General features: G+C 39.4%; 1 long non-coding RNA gene across 2 annotated transcripts in view; it reads left to right on the plus strand.

Moving 5' to 3' along the window:
• LOC114900869 overlaps nt 1-22,473 on the plus strand; it is a 116,549-nt gene that overhangs the window by 12,098 nt on the left and 81,978 nt on the right. Inside the window, exon 1 of one of the 2 annotated variants that reach the window (XR_003794961.1) lies at nt 21,390-21,446. The exons of the other annotated variant lie outside the window; for it this stretch is intronic. This is a non-coding gene — a long non-coding RNA (uncharacterized LOC114900869). Of the gene's footprint in view, nt 1-21,389; nt 21,447-22,473 lie in introns of those variants that run through there. 2 annotated transcript variants of the gene reach the window in all.

Here is a 22,473-nt window from a genome sequence, read left to right on the forward strand (position 1 = left end):
ACATAACATAATTCAAATGGACCCATCTACCAAAAGTTCCAGGGCAATGTACACTACTAAATGGGAGAGAGTTTTGTATTAAGTGAAACACTTACTTTTCAAGATGACTCAATGATATTTCCCTTTTGTTTCAAGGAGGATCTGTTAAAAAATTATTTTAATTACTTTGAATCCCCCCCTTATTGTTTGCAGTGGTCAATAAGAATGTTAACAGAAGGAAATGACAAAAATAGCAGGGGAGATGGATAGCTTCTTCTATAAATGGCATCAGGGAAACTGGACAGCCACATGCAAAAGAACGAACTGGACCACTATCTTACATCATACACAAAAATGAACTCAAAATGGATTAAAGACTTGAACCTAAGACCTGAAACCATAAAACTCTTTAGAAAAAAGACATAGGCAGTAAGCTCCTTAACACTGGGCTTGGCAATGATTTTTTTGGATTTGATACCAAAAGCAAAAGCAACAAAATCAAAAATAAACAAGTGGGACTACGTCAAACTGAAAAGCTTCTGTACATCAACCATTGACGAAATGAAAAGGCAACCTACAGAATGGGAGGAAATGTTTGTAAATCATATATCTGATAAGGGCTTACTATCTAAAATATATAAAGAACTCATATGAATCAATAAAAAAAGTCTGATTTTTAAAATGGGCAAAGGATATGAATAGGCATTTTTCCAAAGAAGATATGCAAATAGCCAACAGGTCGTGAAAACATGCTCAACATCAATGATCATCAGAGAAATGCAAATCAAAACCACAAAAAGATACCACCTCACATCTTTAGAATGGCTATTATCAAGAAGACAACAGATAAAAAATGCTGGCGAGGATGTGGAGAGAAGAGAACCCCTGTGTTCTGTTGGTGGGAATGTAAATTGGTGCAGCCAATAGGGAAAACAGTAAGGAGGCTTCTCAAAAAATGAAACAAAGAACTACCACATGATCCAGCAATTCCACTTCTGGGAATTTATCCAAAGGAAATGAAATCGCTGTCTTGAAAAGATGTCTATACTCTTACGTGCATTGTAGCATTATTTACAATAGCCAAGACATGGACACAACCTAAGCGTCCATCCATATTGGACTTTCTCCATCTTGGACTTTCCAGCCTACAGAACTATGAGAAGTAAATTTCTGTTGTTTATAAGCCACCCAGTCTGTGGTACACTCTGTAATAGCAGCCCAAACAGACTAAGACAGAAATCACAGGTATTCTGGCACATTCCATGCCCCTGCTCTTCTGCTTACAAAGGAAGCTGCAGCCCCTGCTTGACTCCTCCCACACCTGGTTCCTCTTCCCGGAGACAACTACTCTTAACTCTTTTTGCTATTTACCTGATAGTCCTTCTAAATAATGTACTTACGCTGCCACTTCTCTATGATCAGTTTCAGACATTACCTTTTGAGTTCCTCCATGTAAGGTAAGGAATTGGCTCTTATACATCCCTTTCCTTCTGATTTCCTACCCCCATCTTACTAATCTTGTTTTCTCACAATTTCTAATTCGTCAGCATTTACCTTATGTAAATGCTTATGCAAATTTTGATTATTTATGAACCAAGTTGCTTATAATTATTACATTTTCTTTCTCATTTAATTTTTATTTTCCTTGAACAAGCAATGCCTCATTTTTCATTTGCTTGGTTATCTCTGTATCTATTCTTATTTTTTCCCCCTATGCCCCCTGTATTTTTTCCAAATCCTAAAATATATCAGAAAACTCATCAAATCTGTTTTTCCTCAAGCTCTCTCTGCTGAAATCCCCATTCTCCCATTCCAGAAGGGACCAGTTGTTGCTAACTCTGCTTCTCAGCTCTCATCGTGGGATAGCTGATAGCACTTGCTCTTACTTCCTGGACCCCATGTCTCCCTCTTCTTGATTTACTCCCTTGTATTATATAAGTGTTCTATCTATCTATTCCTGCATAATAAACCCTCAAAACTCCCTGGCTTCCAACAGTGTATTATCACCACCATTCAGTGTTGTTAACGGGATCTTCTGCTCCACGTGGTAGCGACGGGGGAGCTGGGGTATCTGTAGTCATCCTAGAGCTTGATTGTTCTGCAGAGTGAAGACGGCTCATGCACACAGTTGGTAGTCTATACTGCCTGTTGGCTGGGGGCTCCGCTTAGGCAGTCAACCAGAGCACCTATGCATGGCCCCTCCGTGTGGCTTGGGCTTTTCACAGCATAGCAGCTGGGTTCTATGAGGGAGCATCCCAAGAATGAGCTGCTCAAGATGCCCAGAGAGAATCTGCAAGTCTTCTTATTAGCTAGCTTTGGAAGTCCTAGAACATCACCTCTGCTGAGCTGTATTGTTCAAAGAAGTGACTAAGGCAAGCACAGATGCCAGGGAGAGGAATTAGACATCCTTTCTTGATGCGAGGAACAGCATATGTGTAGAGACGGGAAGGGACCAGTTGGCAGCCATCTTTGAGGCTAGCTACCATGGTAGGATAACACTGCTGTCATAAATAAACCCCAGTATTTCAGTAACTTAAATCAAAGCCATTTTATTTCCCACTCACATATCTCTTCTCTTCCCTTCCATCTACGGCTCCACATTCCCCTGGAGCATTAGAGTCCTTTGCTATAATTTAACATGTTTTTTTCATTCATTGTGCTGGGCACGTGGTAGAGACACATGTGCTTCATCTACAGAAAAATTTCCTGCGTTATTTCTTTGATAACTTTTTCTCTTCTGCTTTTTTCTTTATTTCCTTATTGTTTCCTTTCTCTTTCATTCCCATTAGGTATTGGATATCTTGAATTGATTATCTAATTTTCTTATCTTCCTTTCTTCTGTTTATTTGATATCTATTTTCTGGGAGATTTCCCAAACTTTATCTCTGAACACTTCTAATAAATTAAAAATTTGGGGCTATCAAGTTTCAAAAATAATTTTTCTTGGTTTTCTTGGATTTTACCTTTCTATGGCATCTTGTTCTTGTCCACAGGACGTGTTATCTTCTCTTCTCTTTCTGATGTTATTGATTATGTGTTTTAAAAATATTTTTAAATTCCTTGCTTCTTCTATGTCTTTAAGATTCCTACTGTCTTTTCTTAGGTCTCAGTCTTTCACATTAGAGGCCATTTTTACATATTTAGTGATTTCCCCCTCTGCTTATTCACATTAAGAATGAAAAAATTAAAAATTGAATGATGAAAAGCCTAATCTGGACCTCTGAGTAGGCATAACTCTGTCTGATAAGCTTCCCTATGAGGTGGTTTGGCAGCAAGCTGTCCCTTCTGGCCCAAAGTCAGTACTTGGAAGCCTTTTTTCAGGGGGCATTCAATCTCCTCCCGCAGTAATCTCTTTGCTTAGGGGTGTGCGTATGCCAGGTTGCTGGTGATTTAGGAGCAAGGGCAGGACGAGAGGGTTGAGGTGGCGGCTGTCTCTTATTGCTTCTATTTTCAGCCCTCGTGCTTCATTCTTATCTTAACTCTGTTGTCTCCGAATACAGAGTTTTCATGGTTTAGTTTCCCCGGAAGATAAATTTCAAACCTCCTCATGCGGGTTGTGTGTGGGAGGTTGGCCATCGCCTCCCATCGCTCAGAGGTGAGAAGAGGTACTTGGGCTTGACCAGGGGTCTTGCAGCTGGTCTCCGTGATTGCTTCTGGGTGCTTCACCCTGGCCTGCGGCAGCACCGGTTCTTTCAACGCTCTTGTTGGCATTGTTTTCTGCATTAGCTGCTTCCTTTGCTCTGCTAAGGCAGTTACCACTCCTCTACCTGCTTTGGTTTTTTTGCGGTACGCAGGCCTCTCACTGCTGCGGCCTCTCCCGTTGCGGAGCACAGGCTCCGGACGCGCAGGCTCAGCGGCCATGGCTCACGGGCCCAGCCGCTCCGCGGCATGTGGGATCCTCCCGGACCGGGGCACGAACCCGCGTCCCCTGCATCGGCAGGCGGACTCTCAACCACTGCGCCACCAGGGAAGCCTGCCTCCTAATTCTTTGAAATATTTTATACGTTGATATCTCCTTTCCTATTCACTTTGCCTTATAGGTTTGTGGTTTTTTCGTGCCTTTACTTTTATTTAGCAGGGTTCTGAGAGGGACAAGAGGAAGAGTGATCCCATTGCCTGCAGGGTTTTATACTAACAAGGGAGACCCACACTCAGCTCCTAAGGTTGTCTCTTTGCATTAAAATTATAGACCTAGCCTTTTTGCCAAAGCATGTAAGCCTAGGCTAGGAGTGCCTTCCAGCACATCTATACCATGTACTGGGAGCGACCTTCTCCCATTTGTATTAAATTTTAAACTTTTTTTTTTTCCTAAAAACAATGAAGAGTTGCCAGATGTTTTCAAGGATAGAAATGGGGAGTCAGATCATGAACAGTAGGGATCTCTGTGACTTGGTCTTATATAGCCTAGTAACGGAGGAAGCAAAAGCTTTTGGAGTCATGAGAATCTGTTGTAAATCCCAACTTTGCCACTATTGCTGTGTGACTTGAGGAAATTTGCTCAACCTCTCTGACCTCATTTTCCTTATCTATAAAGTATTAATAACACTTACTCTGCAAAAATCTATTGAGAATTTAAGGTAATGATGGTAGAAAGTAGGCTTGTGATGATGCTAAATAAATTGTAGCTGTTTTTACTCCTACTGAAGTATTTCCCTGACTCCCAATAAATAGACAAGTTTCTAGAGCTACTGACAAATATTCTTTCTCAGTCCCAAGCAACAGGACACTAGCCAACGATGACTATTTAAAGAAAAATCTCATTTAAATACTTGAGAAAAGCTATCTCCTTATCTCCCCATAAATCTTCTTCTTTGCTTCTCATAATACAGAAATGAGTTCCAGGCTTGGAGATAGCAGTATCAGGGCAATATTTTATACTGTTATTGCACTTTGGATCCAAACATGCCCTGAGGATTTTATAAGCAAAAATGAAATTTGTCCCCATCCCTGTGGCATAAGCATTTCATTACTAAATTTATAGACAGTTAAACAATGACTCACAAAACTGAAAACTTTCTCCCCAACCTTGGCTATGACTAATGGAATTTGGCAGAAAATAGCTCTCTGTGTACCCCCATGCACCTCATATTCAAGTTCTGCAATGTAAACCCCCCACCTGGTACCCTGAGAATTGTGTGGAAAGTGAGATTAAAGAGGAGTCTTCTCATTAAGATAACAGATGTTATGTTGGGACTGGAGTCTGGGGAAGGGGAGCCAGGCGCTGGAGGGAGTGTCACTGAAACGCGATATTGCAAAGATTGGGTTTTACTGGAGTACAAAGGAAAAAGTATAAATGGGAGGGAGTGTCTCTCATAGGAAGAGAGGACATCCAGAGACTTGATTCTTCTGATGACTAGCCGTGGTCCGGTCATGACATTCAGTTTAACACGTGTTAATTGTCTACCTACTCTGCGCCAGCTACACCCAAAGGCAGTACTGTATTGATTTTTTTCTCTCTACCCAGAAAAGCAATCCCAGTTCTTTTAACATTTCTTGATAGTTTTACTATGTAAATAGATAAAACTCTTTGAGATGAGTTAGTTTCTGCTAATGAAAAATTTGGTTGAATTCAATAAATATTGATTAATCATTATATGTGCAAAGCTTCACAAAGCAGGGTTTCAAAGATGAATGAAGACCCAATTTGTTCTCTCCTCTGTCCCTCCCCAAAGCCCACACTCCGAGTGATAAGGTAGACATCGGCAGAATGAGCTTGAATACAAGTCATGGGATGATGCTTGCTCTCCAAGAGGTTTATAAAATTCTAGAGTAAAGACATGAGGAAGAGCTTTGGAAGGACCCGGGAAGGTTTCATAGAGATGATCTTTAGACTGAGAATTAAAGGAATAGGTAGAATTTTGATAAGAGGGAAGAGAAGGAAAGATGTTGTAGGTGGAGGGATTAGCTTAAGCAAAGGCACAGAGGCATGGCAGGACATGGGCATTTGGGGGAAATAATGCATGGGAATGTAATGTGTCTGGCAGAAGAATAACAGACAATTGGAGAGAACCACTTATTCTTTGAATGTTTTACTATCTCCAGCTGCAAAAAGAGGGAAAATAAAAACATTTACACCAAGATCTCTTCAAACGCTACAGCTTCATGTTTTTGATAACTAGAAGTAGGTCAACTTAAAAACTGTCTATTGAAGAATTGGAATAAAGCCAATCAGGTATCCTGAGAGAAGACCATCACTTAATTAGGTATAGAGGAATCTCTGCCTGAGGGAAACTTGACTCTCTTCTCTTATTCTATTTAAAAATTCAAAGGGAAGGACACATTGTCCCAGCTTGTGTCAGGTGTCACTGTTCTCTAGACCATGGATTGTGGCATGGAGTACGGGATTTCTAAGAAGATGGTTGCTTTCATTTGAACCCTTGTTTATGGTGTGGACAAAAAGCAAACGCAGGAGAAAGGGGTGGAAAAGTAGGTTGCTTTTCAGGTCAGAAAAAACATATATTATGTGTTATGGTAACTTGCCCCAGATTCCATGGCTAGAATTTGAATGCTAAGCCTTGCGATAGTTGCATTGTGTCATGTTGCTTCTTAAATGAGATAATGTATATAAAGTTCAGGAATTTATAAAGCTTATTTCAGATACTGTATTTTTTATTTATAAATTTCCATTGGGTTCTCTTTCGTTTCCCTTCTGAGATTCTTTGTCCAATCATTGTGTGTATCTTTTTCTTTACTTAAATATATTTAAGATGGCTGTTTTGAAATCCTATCTGTAAAGTCCAACATGTCTTTCATCTCTAGATCTTTCTTTCTTTCCTTCTTTCTTTCTCTCTCTTTCTCTCTCTTCCTTTCTTCCTTCCTTTTTCTTTCTTTCTTTCTTTCTTTCTTTCTTTCTTTCTTTCTTTCTTTCTTCCTTCCTTCCTTCCTTCCTTCCTTCCTTCCTTCCTTTCTTTCTTCCTTTCTTTCTTTCTCTCTCTCTCTCTCTCTCTTTCTCTTTTTCTCCTCCTTCACTTCATCTCCCCTCCTTTCTTCTCCTCCAACTCCTTGTCCTTCTTTTGGTTATGGGTGTCACATTTTCTTGCTCCTTTGCATGTCTCTTTATTTTTTATTCTATTCTGGACAATAGTGAATGCTACATGGTTGAAAGTCTGGATATTATTATCTTCTTTTAAAGCTTTTGAATTTCAGGTGGTATATTTACTAGTGGGTCAAGCTGACCCCTAGAGTTTTCAAAAACATTTTGTTATTTGTCTTTCAGTTTTGTTAGGGTGGTCTGTTAGTTTCCTAGGGCTGCCTTAACACAAAATGACAAACTCTGTGAATGAAAACAACAGAAATTTATTCTCTCACAATTCTGAAAGCCAGAAGCCTGAAATTAAGCTGTTGGCAGGACTGCACTCCCTTGGAAAACTCTAGGGGAGAAAACTCCCTTGCCTCTTAGAACTTTTGGTGGCTCCAGGCAGTCCTGGGCTTAGCATGCGTAACTCCAGCCTCCATCTTCATCTTCTCTTGGCCTTCGATTCTGGTTCTCCTCTTCTGTCTCTTATAAGAATCCTTGTCATTGGATTTAGAGCTCACCCAGATATCCCAGGATGATCTCATTTCAAAATCTTGAATATAATTACATCTGGAAAAAAACCTCTTTTTCTAAATAAGATCACATTCACAGGTTCTGATGGTTAGAACATACACCTGTCTTTTGGGCGACCACCATTCAACCCACTACAGTTGAGTCTAGGATAGATCTAACTCCAGAGATAGAGTAGTACTATTCCCAAAGTAGAGACTTACTGAGATCTCAGTGGAATGCCTGGAATTTTCAACAAGCTTTATTCACTCCGGTCAGCGCGAGGTCGTACGTCTCAGAACTGTTCTTGTGGAGTCTTGCCCTTGTGCCCAGCTTAATATTCAGCCAGTTGCTGAAGGGGGTCCCAAATGCACATTTAAAGAGCTCGTTCTCTGTGCAACTCCCTCCTCTGTGGTACCCTGGCCTGCAAATTCTGGCCAGCTCATCCCTCCCCAAGTCTGATCTCTGCCTCCTCAGCTCAGCCAGACTATATGCTCTTCTTGGGCTCCATCTTTCCACACCACAGTCTGAGAAGTGCCTCCAGGCAGAAAATTAGGGCAATCAGGAGGCAGCCTGTGCTTCAGTTATCAGTTATTGCTTCTTAGCTCCAAACCTGCTCCCCTCATCGCTAGAGCCCTCACTGGTACACCTGTATTTCCTTCTCTCAAGGATCACAGTCTTTTCATGCCTGAAAAGAGTCACATAATATATTTCTTCCAGTTTTATAGTTGTTTACAGTGGGAGGACTAGTTCAGTACCAGTTTCTCCATCATTGTCAGAAGGGATCTTCCTTTATAAACTTCATACACCATACATACATTTAGGTGGCTGCCAAGTAGAAACCTGGAATTGAAAAATCAGACTTCTCCTGGACCATTTTATTTTCCTCCAGTTATGATGAAACAATGGCTGACCCCGAGATATCTGGGCAGTTTCTCCCTGGAAGCTAAAAGGTAATCCATCTCCTCCTTAATTAAGGTACTAATTATCCATGTACCTTAGACTTAGGCCTCAAGCTAGAGAAAGTTCGTGGGGCTGGCCTAAGACATTCAGAGATGGTGTAGTGCCAGCAAGGGGTGCATTGATACTGTATCCTTTTTTAGTGCCTCACTTTATTAGTCACCTGGATAAATGAGGCCATACTTAAAGGATGGTGAATAGGATGGCAAAAGCATTCAAAGCCACACAATATAAAGAAAGCTTTAAGGGACTAAAGATGTGACATGAGAAACACCTTTAATTTTTTTTTTTTTTTTGCGGTACGCAGGCCTCTCACTGTTGTGGCCTCTCCCGTTGCGGAGCACAGGCTCCGGACGCGCAGGCTCAGCGGCCATGGCTCACGGGCCCAGCCGCTCCACGGCACGTGGGATCTTCCCAGACCAGGGCACGAACCCGTGTCCCCTGCATCGGCAGGCGGACTCTCAACCACTCCGCCACCAGGGAAGCCCCACATCTTTAATTTTTGAAAGGCTGTCACGTAGAAGAAAGATTGAATTTGCTCTAAGGGAGCCAATCAATGGGTGTCATAGGAAGAAATAATTTGTTGAATTGAAAAAAGAACTTTCTACTAACCAGGGTTCTCCAAAGATAGAAGAGGCTGCTACTGGAGAGAGTGACTTTATGTCAGTGGAAGTGTATTAGTTTTCTTCTGCTGCCAAACGCCCACAAATTACCACGACTTTAGCAGTTTAAAATGATACCCATTTTTATCTCAGTTATGTTGGTCAAAATTCCAGGCAGGCTTAGCAGGATACTTTGCTTAGAGTCTCACAAGCTGGAAATCAAGATGTAGGCTAGCCTGGGGGAGAATCTGCTTTAGGTTCATCCACGCTGTTGGCGGAATCCAGTTCTGTGAGGTTGTAGGACTGAGGTCCTCATTCCTTGCTGACTCTCAGCCAGGGGTCATTCTTAGCTTCCAGAAGCCATCTGCATTCCTTGGCTTTTTGTCCTCTACATCTTCAAAGCCAACAACGGAGTAGTGAGTCCTTCTTGTGCTTCAAATCCCTCTGACTCCTCCTTCTGCTACCAGCTGGAGAAAGTTCTCTGCTTTTAAAGGCACATGTGATTAGATCCCCTTTTTAAAGTCAACTGTGTCTTATGACACAATCAAGGGAGTAATATCTCCTCACATTTACAGGGTTCAGAGATTAAGGGCTGTGGAATCTTGGAGGTTATTTTTAGAATTCTGCCTACCATAGGAGATATCCCTGCAGAGAATGGATGACCACTCAACGGGGATGTTGTCCAAGCTGCTCAAATATGGAATGGGTCCCTGGACTACATGAACTTGAAGGTCCTTTTCAGTCCTGAGATTCTCTGAGAATTTTATTTAAATAGGCTGCATAAAAAAACATTTACTGAAAACAGGGAATTCAGATAGGGGATGTGTTGGGAGAAACTATTGACCCAGAGTAGAAAATTTAATTCATTGCTGTTCTAACATTGACTAATCAACTTGCACTGTGGCAGGTATTCCTGGTTGCAATGCTAAGTCCACAGTATCTTGCTTGTTCCCCCACCAGCAAAGTCATTTTCTCTGGCCACACCCCCTGACTTCTCCTTCTACTCTACACCAAAGAATTCTGCTGTACACCTGTTCTACCTTTCTATGCATCAAGGATGCTTCTAGTTCATTCACTGATTTTTGTGTGTGTGTGATTTCCTTCTATGTGACAAGTTCTTTCCTAAATAATTCAAGGGTTTCAGAGATATGGAAGATATAATGTCTGCTCTTAAGGAGAAAACTGCATTAGGGGCAATAAATTGTGCACAAATAACTGTTATTTAAGACTAAATGTGGCATTTTTATAAATTGGTTGTGGGCATGTATGGATAGAATGATGTGGAAATTAAAAGGAGGGAGGAGATCATCCTTATGTCCTGGGGGAGACTGAGAAATATTCTGGGGAAGTGTTGGCTTTTGATTTGGGTCTTGAAGGATGGGAAGGATTTGGATACATAGAGGGGGGGAGTGGCATTTCAGACAGAGGGAGCTGTGGGGACAAAGCTGAAGAAATAGAATGGAGTCAGTTGGTAAGGTCTTGAATGTGGAGTTTAGCTTGATTCAACAGACCACAGGGTACATTCTGCTAAATGTGTATAATAATGCCATTGCCTCCTCCCAAACAAACTTTCTGAAACAAAGCAATTCATATATTCACAAAGAACTCATGCCCAGGATTATAATGACACGCAGTAAACTTTAACAAGAAGCAATAAGCTAAAAATATTCCTGGGGAAGAAAGAACACCTTGCTTTTATCCTGTTTGTTAATTTTCCTTTGCCTTTGATTCTCATTGTTCTTATTTTGTAGTTTGAAGCTTCTTTTTGTGTTTGTCAGTGAAGCTTGTACGATGCTTTGAAAGCCCTGGATATGCTTTAAATTCTACTTTTTTTTCTTCAGTTGCTTTAACCTAAGTCTGTCAAAAGCATATTATGGGGGGGCTTCCCTGGTGGCGCAGTGGTTGAGAGTCCGCCTGCCGATGCGGGGGACACGGGTTCGTGCCCCGGTCCGTGAAGATCCCACATGCCGCGGAGCGGCTGGGCCCGTGAGCCATGGCCACTGAGCCTGCGTGTCAGGAGCCTGTGCTCCGCAACGGGAGAGGCTGCAACAGTGAGAGGCCCGCGTACTGCAAAAAAAAAAAAAAAGCATAGATGAATGCACATATTCAAAGCCATTTTAAAAATTCCTTTTTAAAATCAAATCAAATCAATTTTACTTCCTAAGGTATTCCCAGGTTGTCTTTCCTTTGATTGTAGAGGCTTATTTTATACACCGTAATTCAAAAGCAGTTGCACAGATTTCAGGTCTATTTGATGCGGCAGGGCTTATACCTTCTGAGGCCTAGGTGCCTACCAATAGGTGGCCATTTCATGACCCCTAGAAAGGTTCCAGCTCATCCCCAGTCTTCACATGCAGACTCTAGGTCTACTGATGTTCTGAAGTTCTCACATCAGGGCTTCAGGAGCATTACAGTTAAAACCTTTATATTGGTATTAGCCACTGACAACTCAGAGTGGCCAGAATACCCGAGAGGGGGGTTTAAGAAAGAGTGTCCTGAGAATACCAAAAGGGTAGAGTGAGCTCCATCAAAGGATGTGGGGAGAGGCACCATCATAGGGAAAGGCCCTTTCCTCATCACACATTCAATGGTTGTAGCCAAGAGTTATTTACAATGATCATTTGTCCAATATCACTTCTAATTTCAGAAACACTTGGTAACTCAGCATATGCCAGGTCTGGAGACAGCCAAGGTCTTAGATGACAGTGTGGGCTTTTACTTGGGCCTCTAATCACCTTGGGTTACTAGACGTATCATCCCCTTCAACCATCCAGCCTCCACTTCCTTTCTCTCTCCTCTTTGAGGGTTCTTTCCAGATGGTTTCTTTGAGAGGCAACCCTGCCTTCAGAATTATAGAGACCTGGATTTACATCTGGTTCCACAGCTCACAGCTTTGTGACCTTAGGAAACCACCCTAACTTTTTTTGTTTGTTTGTTTTAATTGAAGTATGGTTGATTTACAATGTGTTAGTTTCTGGTGTTCAGCAAAGTGATGTGTATATATATGTATACATATATATATACACGCACATATATGTGTTATATATGTATATATATTCTTTTTCATATTCTTCTCCATTGTGGTTTATAACAGGATATTGGATATAGTTCCCTGAGCTACACAATAGGACATTGTTGTTTATCCATTCTAGACACAGTAGTTTGCATCTGCTGATCCCAAACTCCCAGTCCAACCCTCCCCTGCCCCTCCTCCCTCTTGGCAACCACAAATCCTTTCCCTGTGTCTACCATCTAACTTCTTTTAGCCTACAAGTATACATTAGATATCACATGTTTACATGTTTGGTCCATATTAGATATCCACTACTGTTAGGATTAATTTCATTAGAATGGTGAATTAATTTTAATTTTAGAAACGGTTGTTTTTTATCTGCCTTTTTTTTTTTTTTTTTTTTTTTGCGGTACGCGGGCCTCTCACTGTTGTGGCCTCTCCCGTTGCGGAGCGCAGGCTCCGGATGCGCAGGCTCAGCGGCCATGGCTCATGGGGCCCAGCCGCTCCACGGCATTGTGGGATCCTCCCGGACCGGGGCACGAACCCTGTCCCCTGCATCGGCAGGCGGACTCTCAACCACTGCGTCACCAGGGAAGCCCTATCTGCCTTTTTAAATAGAGCATACCACTTGACAAACATTGATTGACATTTTTTCTATGTACAGATCTCTGTGTTAGATTAGACGTTGTGAGAACTGTAGAGTCGAAATAGAAATGTCCCTGTGCTTCTTTAAATACTCCATCACATGCATCATTACGAGCACTGGTGATTGACATGTCTGGGTGATGGAGATGCAAGAGCCATAGGGGTGGACACTTAGCTTGTCACAGTGAGATTTTCTTCACTAGCATCTTAGTATTTGAGGATTTAGTATTCATGATTTTAATGACTCAGGACACACATAAATCCCATGACCTGCACATAGTCATTTATAGTCTAGCTGAGCACAAATATGAATTTCACGAATCCATGGAGTGGCGAATAACCTTGGCTGGCCGCTCAGCATTCACATCTCAGTGTCGCGTTGCTGTTTCCTACTCGCTGTTGGTAAGCAGTCAAGTTTGTGAAGGGGTGAAATGTTCTCTGTGGCACGGTCCAGGAAGAAGGCCAACGGGTGGATGGTGGAGGTGGAAGCAAAGGGAAAATGAAGGGATTTTAGAAAGTGACGGCTCTTTGGCAGTGTTAGATCAATAAAACAATCCAATAGTGAATTTGGTGATAGTTTCAATCTATTAAATTTGGTGATAGTTTCGATCTATTAAATCTATCACTGAGTCGAACCAAATTTTATGTAGAATTAAGAAAACAGTTCAAGACATTGGTTCAGCAAGAGCCAATATTTGTAGTTGTGAGAGAAGCAAATACAATTTAAACCCACATTGTTGGCAACGAAGAGAGAATAGGAAACGGCTAGTTGATCTTCCTGCTGTGATTCTTCCTAGAGATTCACTATTTCTTGGAATTTTGTACCAGTTACTGTCACCACCCTGCTGGCCCCCAGGAGCCATTGTTCTCTCTTAAATGATGATGCTGAACAGGGGACCACAGATCCTTGCTTTAATACCCCGCGACACAGCTAGGTAGAAGCTGCATGCAGTTTTATTGAGGGTTTGATGGTAATGAACTGGAAATGAGTGAAGCCTGCCTCTGTATTTGGTCTCACAAGGCATAGATGACTTGTCTTCAAGTGTGAGGCCTCCTGGCAGAGGTCTTCTTATCTGGCTCCCAGGCCACCTTCGTTTGGCCCAGTTCATCTTTCCACATCCACTTGGAATGCTCCCCAGAGTGTTAGATTCCTCAAATCCAGGCGTAAGAGACTAAACCAGGAATACCTTTTCCCTTTAGGGGAGAGACTTACCTCTTCCTCCAGGAATAAGGCTTTATCGCTGGGGCAACTTTCATTAAAAAGTTATAATATTAACATTGAGAGATTTAAAAAAAAATAGTAGCGGACTTATTTCATTATTTTTATTGTGCCCCAGTGCCACCTGTCACCTACTCCTTGGAGCTGCTGTTTCGCACTGTGTCAAGCCCATCAACGTGGCTCCTCTTTCACGTTTCCTTTAAAGATTAGATGTTCAGAAAAATCTTAATGATCAACTTAGAGTTTTAATGGGCAAGACAGAGGAGTGAGTTTAAGTCATAATTCCCCAGTAAAATGTAAAACTATTCACTAGACATTTCTGTCTTGGATGGACTCTTCTATGGGGATGAAGAAAATGGGGGGTAGTATCTCCTTTGCCCCCCTTTTCAGCCAGGTTCAGCCTGATGCCTCTCTTCCCAATTTCTCACCCCTTTATTATGAAGGATTTAGCATTAGCACCCCCAGCCTGATCAAAGGGATTTGCGAACTGATGGGGGCTCCACCATTCTTAGGAGGCTGTGGGCAGTTAAAACATAGAATTTGGTGGGAGGGTTTTGTTATTATGTGACAATGATAAGAGCTCCAGTTTATGGGAAGTTTACCATGTCTTAGGCACTTCGTTAAATGCTTTTCTTGGAGACGTTTTTCAATTCCTTGCCCACAAACATGTTAGATGCGTTTATTATTCCCATATTGTTAATGAGGGTAGACTATTTAACTTCCATTGGTGGAGTGTGGGTGTAAATTCCAACTGTCCAGCTGTAAAGCCTGGATTCTGAAACCCTATACTGTATAGCCCTTCGTATACAAATGAGTTTCATACTGTACGTTGGAATCATTACAGACCCAAATAGGTCATTTAATTTTTTTTTGCTATATTTTATATTCATTTACAAGCAAAAATATGTACATCAGGGCAGTATTTTCTAAACTTCCTTCAATGATAGGGCTTACATGGGGTGCATATTAAGTTAGAGTTGACCAAATTTCTCCCATAGAGAATCTGATTCACTAGGAGCCTGAGTTACTGATGTTTAAAAAGATTATTTTAAGGGGTCAGTCCAGATGATTCTTGTCTTTGGGCAAGTTTCAGAAATTCTGTTGATGGGCATCCTTAGTTCTTATTGTATTTGGAGCCCTTCTGAGGCCTTTATCGTCTCAACAGCTGTCGACTCCCCCCGCAAACTTGACTTTTCTTTTCTCCTGAGCCTTTACTGCTGGGACCCATTTTGAGTTAATTTCTGTATAGGGTATAAATTTCATCATTTTGCTTATGGATATCTAATTTTTCCAGCACCATTTGATGATAAGACTATCCTTTCTTCACTGAATTGCTTTTTATTTTTAAAAACTGTTTATTTATTGAGATATAATTTACATATATACTATACAGTTCAGCCATTTAAAGTATATCTAATGGTCTTTGCACATTCACAGCTTTTCAACTATCGTCACACTCAAATTTAGGACCTTTTTATTATCCCCCAAAGAAGCCCCCTACCCATTAAATGGTCACACCACAGTACCCACTCCCCTGAGCCCTAGACAGACACTACTTTCTTCTCTATAGATTTGCCTATTCTACACATTTCATATAAACGGAGTCAGACTTTGTGACTGGTTTCTTTCTTTTTGCATATGTTTTCAAGGTTCATGCGTGGAGTACCACGTATCAGTATATTTTATTGATCCATTTATAAACTAATGGACATTTGAGTTTCCACTTTTTTGGCTATTTTGAATAATGCTCCTATAAATATTGTTGTACAAGTTTTTGTGTTGATGGACACTTACATTGCTGCCATGTCTTGGCTATTGTAAACAGTGCTGCTATGAACATTGGGGTGCATGTGCCTCTTTGAATTATGCTTTCTCAGGGTATATGCCCAGGAGTGGGATTGCAGGATCATATGGTAGCTCTATTTTTAGTTTTTTAAGGACCCTCCATACTGTTCTCCATAGTGGCTATACCAGTTTACATTCCCACCAACAGTGTAGAGGGTTCCTTTTTCTCCACACTCTCTCCAGCATCTATTTTTTGTAGACTTTTTGATAATGCCATTCTGACTGGTGTGAGGTGATACCTCATCGTAGTTTTGATTTGTGTTTCTCTACTAATTAGCAATGCTGAGCAGCTTTTCATGTGACTTTTGGCCATCTGTAAATGAACTTATTTACAGAACAGAAATAGACTCACAGACATAGAAAATAAACTTACGGTTACCAAAGAGGAAATGGTGGAGGAAGGATAAATTAGCAGTTTGGGATTAAAATATACACACTACTATACATAAAATAGGTAACCAACAAGGATCTACTCTGTAGCACAGGGAACCATACTCAATATTTTGTAATAACCTATAAGGGAAGAGAATGTTAAAAAAAAGTGTATATTTTTGTATATATGTATAACTGAATCAATTTGCTGTATACCTGAAACTAGCATGACATTGTAAATCAACAATATTTCAATAAAAATTTTTTAAAAAAATGAAAAAAAAGGGAGTCACTCTTATTAACCTTGTGGATACAAGTCCCTTATCAGATATATAAACCATAGAATAAATTTTCCCCCATTCTGTGGGTTGTCTTTTTTACTTTCCTGACGGTATCATTTGCAGCAGAAAAGCTTTTCATTTTGAAGAAGTCCAATTCACCTTTTGTTCTTTTGTCATTTGTGCTTTTGATGTTGTTGCTAAGAAAGCATTGCCTAACCTAAGGTCATAAAGATTTCTTCCTTTTTCTTTTTTTTCTCTGGGAAATTTCTAGTCTTAGCCTTTACCTTTAGGTGTATGATCTGTCCTAACCTAAGGTCATAAAGGTTTCTTCCTTTTTCTTTTTTTTTCTGGGAAATTTCTAGTCTTAGCCTTTACCTTTAGGTGTATGATCTGTTTTAAAGGATTTTTTGCATGTGGATATTCTTCACTGAGATGATATTGAAACTTTGTCGAAATTTGTTGTTCCTATATGTACATATATGTTCTTTTTCTGAATTTTCGATTCTATTTCCTTGATCTATTTGTCACGATCACCTTATTTTAGTTCCCATAGCTTTAGAAAAAGTCTTGAAATCAGGTAGTATCAGTCATACAACTTTGTTCTTTTTCAAAGTGGTTTTCTCTATTTCATGTCCTTAGCATTTCCATGTAAAATTTGAAATTGACTTGTCAATTTCTGCAAAAATATATTGTTGGTAGTTGGATTGAAATTATATGAGTCTACAGATCAATTTGGGGGAGAATTGACACCTGAACAGTATTTCAACCCATGTACACAGTATACTTCTCCTTTATTTAGGTCTTTAAAAATTTATCTCAGCAGTGTTTTATAGTTTTCCTTGTATAGGTCTTTCTCATTTTTGGTAGATCTAACACTCAGTAGTTAATATTTTTTATGCTATTGTAAATCATAATTTTTGTTTTAATTTCTGATTGCTTGTTGATAGTATATAGAAATACAGTTGATTTTTGTATATTGATTTTGTATCCCATAAACCTTGCTAAATTCACTTATTGGTTCTAGTAGCTTTGTTGTAGATTCCATCAGATTGTATCTGCATAGATGGTCATGTTATTTGTGAGCAAAGACAGTTTTACTACTTTCTTTCCAATGCGGATGGCTTTTCTTTCTTTTTCTTAGCATATTGCACTGAGTAGGTCTTCTAATATGATGTTGAATAGAAATGCTGAGAGAGGACATCACTATCTTGCTACTGATCTTAGGGAGAAAATCTTCAGTCTTTCATCATTATGTATGGTATTAGCTGTAGGTTTTTAAAATGAAGTTGAAGGCATTCCCTTCTATTCCTACTTTGCTGAGAGTTTTTATCAAGAATAGACATAGAATTTTGTCAATTGCTTTCTCTGCATCTATTGAGATGATCATTTTTTACTATATTAATATGGTAGATTATATTAATTGATTTTTAATATTAACCTACATTTGCATTCATGGGATAAATCCCTCTTTGTCACTGTACTACGTCTTTAGCGCTGTTATAACAAAGTGCCACAAACTAAGTGACTTGAAATAGCAGAAATTTGTTCTCTCACAGTCCTAGAGGCGAGGAGTGTAAAATCAAGGTGTCCAAGAGCCATGCTCTCTCTGAAGCCTCTAGAAAGTATCTTTTCTTGCCTCCTACTAGATTCTTGTGGTTGCTGGCAATCCTTGGCATTCTTTGGCTTGTTGATGCATTGCTCCAGGCTTTGCTACAGATTCAGTTGTTTTATAGATATTGAGCCATTTAGTTTATGTATTTCTTCTTGATTAGACTTTGGTTGTTTGTGCCTTTCAAGGACTTTGTCCATTTCATCTTAGTGGTTGAATTTGTTGGCATAAAAATAGTTTAGCATTTTCTTATCATCCTTTTAATATCTATAGAATTTATAGTAATTATTGATATTGGTAATTTGTATCTTTTTTTTAACTGACTAGTCTGGGTAAGGGTATCAATTTAGTTTTCAATTAGTTATCAGTTAGTTTTCTTAAGGGACTAGATTTTGGTTACATTGATTGGCTCTATTGTTTTTCTGTTTTCAGTTTCATTGGTTCCGTTCTGATTGTTATTGTTTCATTCCCTCTGCTTTCTTTGTGTTTACTTTGTTTATTTTTTAGTTTCATAGAATGAAAGCTGAGGTCATTGATGTGAGACCGTATTCTTTTCTGATACATGTGTTTAGTGCTATAAATTTTCCCCTAAGTACTGCTTTATCAGCATACCATACATACATACCATACATTTTGTTATTTTGTGTTTCTTTTTTTTTTTTTTTTTTTTGCAGTACGGGGGCCTCTCACTGTTGTGGCTTCTCCCGTTGCAGAGCACAGGCTCCGGACGCACAGGCTCAGCAGCCATGGCTCACGGGCCCAGCTGCTCCGTGGCATGTGGGATCTTCCCGGACCAGGGCACGAACCTGTGTGCCCTGCATCGGCAGGCAGACTCTCAACCACTGTGCCACCAGGGAAGCCCCTTGTGTTTATATTTTTATTCCATTCAAAATACTTCCTAATTTTCCTTTTGATTTATTATTTGATGCATAGGGTATTTAGAAGTATGTTGTATAGTTTCCAAATATTTGTTGATTTTTAAAGAGATCTGTCAGTTTTTTATTTCTAATTTAATTCCATTTGTTACGAGGACAGCCTTTGTATGACTTGAATCTTTTAAACTATTGAAATGTTTTATTGCTCAGAATGTGATCTGTGCTGATCAGCGTTTCATGTGCACTTGAACAGTATGAGTGTTGCACTATTGTGTGGCATGTTCCACAAATGTTAATTAGATCAAGTTATTTGGAATTATTTTCAAGTCATCTATATTTTTCCTGATCTTTTATTTTTTAAATCAATCGTCAACATACAAGTATTAAAGCATCCAACTATAAATGTGGATTTGTCTATTTGCCCTTATAGTTTTATCAGTTTTTCCTTCATGTATTTTTAAAAAATTTTTGTTGGAGTATAGTTGCTTTACAATGTTATGTTAGTTTCTACTGTACAGCAAAGTGAATGACATATACATATATCCCCTCTTTTTTGGATTTCCTTCCCATTTAGATCACCACAGATCATTGAGTAGAGAGAGTTCCCTGTGCTATACAGTAGGTTCTCATTAGTTATCTATTTTATACATAGTATCAATAGTGTATATATGTCAATCCCAATCTCCCAGTTCATCCCACCCTCCCACCCTTACCCCTTGTTATCCATACGTTTGTTCTCTGCAACTGTGGCTCTATTTCTGCTTTGTAAATAAGATCGTCTATACCAATTTTTTTCAGATTCCACATATATGAGGTAATATATATTTGTTTTTCTCTTTCTGACTCACTTCACTCTGTATGACAGTCTCTAGGTCCATCCATGTCTCTACAAATGACCCAATTTCGTTCCTTTTTAATGGCTGAGTAATATTCCGTTGTATATACGTACCACATCTTCTTTATCCATTCCTCTGTTGATGGGTATTTAGGTTGTTTCTATGTTCTTGATATTGTAAATAGTGCTGCAATGAACATTGGGGTGCATGAGCCTTTTTGAATTATGGTTTTCTCAGGGTATATGCCTAATAGTGGGATTGCTGGGTCATATGGTAGTTCTATTTTTAGTTTTTTAAGGAACCTCCATATGTTCTCCATAGTGGCTGTACCAATTTACATTCCCACCAACAGTGCAAGAGGGTTCCCTTTTCTCCACACCCTCTCCAGCATTTACTGTTTGCAGATTTCTTGATGATAGCCATTCTGACCGGTGTGAGGTGATATCTCATTGCAGTTTTGATTTGCATTTTTCTAATAATTAGTGATGTTGTGTATCTTTTCATGTGTTCATCGGCCATCTATATGTCTTCTTTGGTGAAATGTCTATTTAGGCCTTTGCCCATTTTTTGACTGGGTTGTTTGTTTTTTTGATACTGAGCTCCATGAGCTGTTTGTATATCTTGGAGATTAATCCTTTGTCAGTTGCTTCATTTGCAAATATTTTCTCCCATTCTGAGAGATGTCTTTTTGTCTTGTTTATGGTTTCCTTTGCTGTGCAAAAGATTAAGTTTCATTAGGTCCCATTTGTTTATTTCTGTTTTTATTCTCATTACTCTAGGAGGTGGGTTAAAAAAGATCTTGCTGCAATTTATGTCAAAGAGTGTTCTGCCTGTGTGCAAATGCAGATTTGTTTATTTGTCCTTATAGTTTTATCCATTTTTCCTTCATGTATTTTGAATCTCTGCTTTCAAGTATCTAAACATTTAGTATTGTTAGGTACCCTTGATGAATTGATCCTCTTTTTCCTGTTGTATTTTGGATAGTTACTGCTGCTATGTCATTGTAGTTTCTTCCGTCATGTCTAACCTGCCATTGAGCCCATTCAATGCATTTTTTTAAATCTCAGATATCGTTTTCATTTCTAGAAGTTTGATTTGAATATTATTAATATTTACCTGTTTATACTTAACTTTTTGGATGTATGGAATACAGTGGTAATAATAATTATCCTAATGTCCTTGTCTGCTAATTGTAACGTGTCAGTTATGGATGGTTTCAATTCATTGGTCTGTTTTATCTTATTGGTCCTCGTTTCCTGCTTCTTTGCATGCCTGGTAATTTTTGATTGGATGGCAGTCATCATAAATTTTACCTTTTTGGGTGTTAGATATTGTATACTTATAAATATTTTTGATTTTTACTGTGGGAATCACCTAAGTTACTAGGAAACAGCTGAAGTTTTCAGGTCTTGCTTTTAAGATTTTTTGGTAGGACAGAGCAGTGTTTAGTCTAGGGCTAATTATTCTCCAATACTGGATCAAAACTCTTAAGAGTACTCTAACCAACATTCCATGAATTATGAAGTGTTCCAGTCTGGCTGGTGGGAATGGGCATTATTTTTGTCCCTTGTGAGCACTGAGTACTGTTTCCTCTATCCTTTCTGACAGTTCATTCCTCGAGGCAATTTCCTCATACAGATGCACTGATCTGCTGAAACTTGGGAAAGACTTCTGCAAATTTCCAGGTATTATTGTGCAGTTCTCTCCCTCTCTGGAATTCTTTCCTGTGAATGCTAGCCACTCATGTCTACCTGGACTCTCAGCTCCAGCTCCTTAACTCAAGGGATCAGTGAGGCTCTGCCTGGGTTGTCCGTTTCTGCCCTACACCTAGAAATTTTCTCAAGGTAGCAAACTGGGGCAATCATAGGGCTCACCTCATTTGTTTCCTGTCTCTCATGGACAATGAGAGATAGGAAACAATATCCTTTGTTGCCTAATATCCAGTGTCTCAAAACTGTTGTTTTGTATATACTTTGTGTTTTTCTGTTGTTTTTGTCATTAGGGTAAATCTGGTCCCTGTTATTCCATTTTGACTGGAAGCAGAAGTCCCCATATACAGAATTTTGTAGGTGTATGCATATGTGCAATTTTTCTTGTGAGAGCTTCCATAGCTTCCATCAGATTCACTAAAGAATATGTAACCCTCTTTAAGAGCAAGAACCTCTGTTTTATAGTAATTGTCATATAGTCTTAAATTTTATTTATTTCCCTAAATTTTAGAAATAAATATGCAGATTCCTTTACATATTTCTAAATTTTCTATAAATTTAAATTTTCACTAAATTATAAATACTGACATTTAAAAACATATTTTATGTCACTCTTTTAAATGTATCCAATGGATTCTAAATATCATAGTGTTTGGTACCCAGAATCCTCCATTTAAAAAATGGTGAGTAAGATTTTGTTCAACTGTTGAAAAATGTTACCTCCCTCCTTATGCTCTTAGAATTCACCCTTCCATTCCACTTCTCTCATGAAATGTTGTCCTCATGTAATACATTTTATGCTTAAAACCTTTTTATTGCCCTACTGCCTCCAAGGTCACCAAGGCAGCCCCCAAGTTTGATGCTTCCCTAAGAAAACTCACAGGACTCACCATGTTGTCATTTTCACACTTAGGGTTTGTTACAGTGAAAACATTCAAAGCAAAATCTTCAAAGGGAAAAAAATACCACCTGTGGTGGAGTCCAGAGGAAACTGAGCTCAAGC

The sequence above is a fragment of the Monodon monoceros genome, unplaced genomic scaffold (genome assembly GCF_005190385.1).
Source record: "Monodon monoceros isolate NGI ecotype Baffin Bay Population unplaced genomic scaffold, NGI_Narwhal_1 Super_Scaffold_19, whole genome shotgun sequence".
Classification (NCBI taxonomy): Eukaryota; Metazoa; Chordata; class Mammalia; order Artiodactyla; family Monodontidae; genus Monodon; species Monodon monoceros.